The following is a 6,366-nucleotide window of genomic DNA, read 5'->3' on the forward strand; positions in this document are numbered from 1 at the left end:
TGCTGTTTCTGAATCTCCCACAGCAAAAGGCACGGGGCAGAAAACTGGAAGGAGGGTTGTTGACCACTTTGCAGCACAGAGCCCTAGGCACCAAAGACCAGTGCTTAATTTTTCTCATCGTTGATTCTCAGTGTAACATGAGGGCACCTCTCTTTGCAAAGTACAACCGATGTCTGTTTACTCAAATGAAGGTTTTCATCTCAAAAGATGTTCTTGTGGGAACAGGATAACACGGCAATCCTGGGTCAGACCTACATGATTCATCCACTGGGAGAAAAAACCAAACACTGATAAAATGTAACAAATTTCTGCATTTAGTGACAACTTTTCTTTTTTTTTTTTTCCTAGAGGCATCTATTGATATAAAATCAGTATTGTTTTTACCAACACATATACCAAAAAAAAAAAAAAAAAAAAAAAAGCAAACCAAACCTGTGGCCGTTAATTCCGACTCATAGTGACCCTACAGGACAGAGCAGAACTGCCCTGTGGGGTTTCCAAGGAGAGGCTGGTGGAATTGAACCACCAACCTTTTGGTCTGCAGCCATAGCTCTTAACCACTATGCCACCAGAGCGCCAACCAACACATAGAGTATACGGATAAAAGGTGGGGGTGAGAGTATGATGAAAGAAAGAGGGTGTGAGATGCATTTAAAAATGTATGAAGATGTAAATAATGTTGCCTCATTAAGAAAGTAAAACTTGCAAAGGAATATGCCATAAGCCTGAGGGAGAGAAAAAAAAAAAAAAGTCTGCCTAACTTCTTAGAAATACTTTCTTTCAGTTATCTATTGCTGCATTATAAAGCATCCCAAAATTTAACAGCTTAAAAGGACAATTTATTCTTTCTCACAGCTCTGCAATCTGGGCTGGGCTCAGCTGTGTGGTTCTTCTGCACCACCTGTTGTTTGCTGAGACTGTAATGTTCAAGACAGATGTGAAAACCCGCAAGACTGGTGCTTCAGCTGGAATGGCTGAACCAGCTGGGGCTCACTTGGGTATTTCTTTCTCTCCCCACTGGCCTTCTCATTGATATCTTGGGCTTCCTTACAGTAGAGTGATCTCAGGGTAACTGAACATCTTACATGGCTACAAGCTTTAAACAGGCAGACGGTGCCAGTCCTCTTAATGTCAGGACTCACATCTCAGGATGTCATTCCCTCCATATTCTATTGGTTAAGGCAAGTCACAAGGTCACCCTCTTGGAGGAGGAGCAGCATAGGCAGGGAGGAAACGATAGTGAACATCTCTGGAGACGCTCCACCACAGAGGAGCTAGCAGGTCGCTTGATAACAACGGTTTCAAATTAAAGTTCTGATGAATGGAATATTCTACAACAGTGGACATGAACAAACTACAGTTACATGCAAAAACACTGATGGATCTTCCCAATGTCACAATGATACAAAAAGCACAGAGCACAGTGCATGCTGTATGATTCATTTTATAAACTGCAAAAGCAAGCAAAAATAACTGTACTGTTAATTGATACATTAAAGGTGGTAAAACTATAAAGAAAAGCAGAAACACAATTATTGTAAAAGTCAGATTAGCGGTTAGTGTTAGGTAGGATGCAGGAGACTGTAATCAGAAAGTGACACAGGAGGCTCTGGGAGTTGGTAGTGTTCTTTCTTCTTGGTGTGGGCAGTGGTCATATATACATTTGATGGTTAAATTGCTCTTGCATGCATGTTTTCTATTTGTGCCTTACAGTTACATTTTTTTAAAAAATGTTAAAAGTTACATTTTGGCTAAACTAAAATTTGGTCTATGTACACTTTATTCATATAGCTCAAATTTGGCTAACATATAGAGTGTTGAAACAGAAAAGGGGGGACGAACCTGCTACCCTGCCTAAAACTTCAGATTGTTGTTGTTGTTAGCTGCCATCGAGTCAGCCCCTGACTCATGGCGGCCCCCTGCACAAAGGAATGAAACACTGCCTCATCCTGTTCCATCCCCATGATCAGTTGTGGATTGGACCATTGTGATCCACAGGGTTTTCAATGGCTGATTTTCCAAAGTAGATTGCCAGGCCTTTCTTCCTAGTCTGCCTTAGCCTGGAAGCTCCACTGAAACCTGTTCAGAATCATAGCAACACACAAGCCTCCCCTGACAGACGGGTGGTGGCTGCACACGAGGTGTGTTGGCCAGGAATTGAACCCAAGGTTCCTGCGTGGAAGGTGAGAATTCTACCGCCAACTCACCACTGCCCTCATAAAATCCCAGCATAGCTCGTAACAGTAACGGCTATTGATTTTCAAAATGGTGATATGCCCCGGACGCTCACCAGATGCTCTAACACATTACTGTGTAAAATCCAGAGAGAGACCTGACAAGTAGGTATTATGTCCATTTTCCAGAGAAAGAAACAATGGATTTAGTGCAACTCCAAGGTCACACAACATATGAACCCAGTCTGTCTGACTCTGAAGTACCTCCATCAAAAAGCGCTTGGCAGAGGGGTTCTGAACATCAGGACATTTTACCCATCTTCCGTGCTCTAGCCAGTCAAGTCCAGATGGGGCAGCGCCCAGGTCACGGCCAGCACAATAGTGCAATTGTTCCAGTGCTGTTCTCACCGGGGAAGCAGCCCATTGCAACCACCAGGGGATTTGGCCATGTGTCAGGCACTGATGGAAGACTCTCCTCCTGGTTGCTGGCTGTTGACAAGTTGAGTGGCTGTGCTGGCCATGCCAGGATGTAATAGAGCCGCCCAACACCCAGGATCTGCCGATGAAGGGAGTGCAAGGGTAGCGGAAAGAGATGGCCTCTGGGTTCCAGGAATCACATGGTGTTTATTCTGAGGCCAGCCTCCCATCACCCACACCACTGGACACTGCTGCTGCCTGGAAGGCCTCACGCTGGAGAGACTCCAGATTAAATAATAGCGTAATAAGGAGCATGCCTCTGTTTGGGTTTTCACAGACTATGCCATTTCAGAGGGACAAGAGCAACGTCTTTGAGGGCCCTTATTGGGGTCTACTGAAGCATGACTTAATTAAAGCTACTGGAGAAAAAAATCTCTTGTTGAAAAAAAAAGGGGGGGCCTGCATTGTTTCTTTTGAGAAATTATTTAGGCTTATGATGGCACTTAGTTTTATGGGTATTAGAGAAACACAGACCTGAATAATATGTTGTCATTAGTAACTTCAAGGAGGATGGGGGGGACAGAAGAATGGAGTCCTCAGTAATAACAATGCTGACATTGTCAATGAATTTCAAGTTCATTATTGTGTTCTAGTCTCCCAACTGCTCTGTAAGGCAAGTGGGTCAGATATCTTTAGCTGAATTTTAAAGATGAAACTCGGGGTTAAAGATGCTCTTTCCCAAAACTCAGGTTTAGAGAGTATTTTCTCTTTTATTCACGTTCAAATTCAGGAATATGTTCTAAAGAATGACGATGATGCTAATGCTAAGACAAATACCATAATATTAATATTAAGATATAGAAGAGGGGAAGAGGAAGAAGAGAAGGAGGGAAGAATGAGAAAGAAGCAAAGAAGGAGAAAAAGAAGGAAGTGGAGGAGGAAAAAGAAGGGGGAGAGGAAGGAGAAGGAGGAAGATGAAGAAGGAGAAGGAGAAATAAGAAAGAAGAGGAAGGAGATAGGAAAGGAGGAGGAGGAGGAAAAAAGGAAAAGAAAGAGATGGAGGGCAAGGAGAAGAAGAAATAGTAATGGTATCTCTTGAGCATCTGCTATGTGCCATTTACTGGGCAAGGTTCTTTGTTACCCACTCTTCCCTTGGTGCCCTTCCACAGTCCCAGAAAGGACGGCCATGTCTTTACTATGTGACCCTAATTTGGACAGCTTTCCCAAGTTGGGCCAATCCAATTTCTCTCTCTTGGGGATTTGCAATAGGGAACTCTGTGATGCCAGTTGGGCTTTGTTGAGGTTTCGATCATCTAAAGTTGAGACTAGGACCGCCATGTTTGAGGAAAGTGCTAATAGAGCAAAGAGAGAGAGAGAAGAGAGGAGGTGACACTGAGAGCGGGTGGTGACTTGAGACTAATTCAGCACCCAGAGAAAAGGATGATGGGAATCCCAGGCCCTGTGAGTCCCAAATATATTTCCTATTTTGAGGGCTTCCTGAATCCTTCCAGTAAATCCCTTTTCACCTCAGTTTAAGCAAGTTTCTGTTTCTTGCAACCAAATGGCCATTTTATCATCTCTGAGCCTTTCAACAACTCATCTAGGATTTGCTCAGAGTCATGTCATTATCACTGTAGAACCAGCACAAGAATCAAGGTCTCCTGTAGCCTGAATTCTTTCCCTACTAAAGATAGTGACTGAAGAAATCTAGGGGTGTTTGGGCTCACATCCCCATTATTTTGCCATTCAATCCAGGACTCTTTTAGTTGCAAATGAAAAAAGTAAAATTCCTATTCAAGTTCATGTAATTTTCTTTTTTGAAAGGAAATTATTTCTCATATAAACTAAGAAATCCATTCCAGGAAAATAACTTGCTTTAGGCATGGCTGCATTCAGGCGCTTAAACCATGCTGTCAGAATCTATAGTTTTCTCTCCCTCAGCTTTATTTCCTCTCAAATGGCTTCGTTCTTAGGCAGACTCTCCTCGCTTCATAGCAAAGGTGGCCACCCACAGCTCCAGGCTTATACCTTCCCAGTTTACTAATGCTGGGTGCATAAAGATGGCCAGCCTACTCATTATTCCAACAAACCTCCTACAGATGACTCTCATTGGTCTGATCTGAGTCACGTGCCCATCTCTGAACCAATCACTAGCTAGGAGGGTGGAACATTTTGATTGGTCAGACCTAGGTCATGTGGACACTCCTGGATCCAGAGGCCATAGTCAGCCTTGCATTTACCGTATTACCTGAGAATAGGAGAAGAGTGATAGCTCAAAGGAAACCCTGGGAATTTCTGCCCAGAGAAAGGAAGGTAGACAAAAGACACGCAACACACACTTGCTCAACCATCCCTGTCATGGCTCCCATCAGTGGTAGAATATCATTGAGATTTCTCATTTGGGTCAGCAGGCTTGGTGGGGGATTTTAGAAATTAGGCAATTGTAGACATTTTGAAATCAATTAGCTCATCTTCCCCATATTACATCTAAGAAGTTAAGTAATTTGCCCCAGGCATGCATCTGTTGAGAGACAGAGGCAGCCCACTCCTGATACCCAAGTGGACGCCAGGCGTCTTCCTTCCCAGGACGGCTCTTACTAATCCAGCCGCCGAGCATCTGGCCAGTTCAAGATTTTTCACCATTTCCCAACAAGACTTCTGGCACTGCACTGACCGTAGGGATATTTCAGGCACTGTAACGAGATGATATCAGAAACCCAAATGCAAACCAGGCTTTCCCACATCCCCATTAGCCAACAATGAGTATACACTACAAATCATTTTTTCACGTTTATAGGCATTTATATGTCAACAACTAATCCTCTAAAAAAGCATGTATAAATAAGGAAAGGGACAGGAGAAATACTGACGCAGTTGCTCTTTAGTGTATAGAAAGAAGAGGTCACTCAAGTGTGTTACCCAGTGAGAGCTTGAGCTGTCTTCTAAAGAACTTCCAAAAATGCATCAATCACCATTTGCTTATAACGGTTGTTTGCTGATCTCTGTAGAGGCTGGTCTCTGACTTAGAATAGGGGTTGGTTGGCAAACTATGGCCCATGGGCCAAATCCAGCCCATGAGCTTTTCTTTGTACTACAAAGCTGAATAGTTGAAACAGAGAACTTACAGCCTGCAAAACCTAAAGTATTTACTATTTGGCCCTTTACAGAAAATTTTTGCTGACCCCTGCTTTAGAATACTAGATTTTCAGAGTTAAAGCAATCTAGTTGTTGTCACTGTTAGGTGCTGTCGAATCGGTTCCGACTCAGAGTGACCGTATATACAACAGAACAATACACTACCTGGTCCTACGCCATCCTCACAGTCGTTGCTATGCTTGAGCACGTTGTTGCAGCCACTGTGTCAACCCATCTCATTGAGGGTCTTCCTCTTTATCACTGACCCTCTACTTTACCAAGCTTGATGTCCGTCTCCAGAGACTAGTCCATCCTGATAACATGTCCAAAGTATGTGAAATGAAGTCTCACCACCCAAACTTCTAAGGAGCATTCTGGCTGTACTTCTTCCAAGACAGACCTGTTCGTTCTTCTGGTAGTCCATGGTATAGTCAATACTTTTCGCCAACACGTAATTCAAAAGGATCAATTCTTCTTTGGTCTTCCGTATTCACTGTCCAAGCAATCTTAGGGTTCATTTAATCCAGAAGTCTCTAACTAGGAATCTAGCACACAGTCAGGCTTTTATATGCTAATATATTATTTCATTCTCTTTTAATTGAACCAATTTTTAAACATAGGGAGATTTGGAATAAAACTT

The sequence above is a fragment of the Elephas maximus genome, chromosome 22 (assembly GCF_024166365.1).
Source record: "Elephas maximus indicus isolate mEleMax1 chromosome 22, mEleMax1 primary haplotype, whole genome shotgun sequence".
NCBI classification, from domain to species: domain Eukaryota; kingdom Metazoa; phylum Chordata; class Mammalia; order Proboscidea; family Elephantidae; genus Elephas; species Elephas maximus.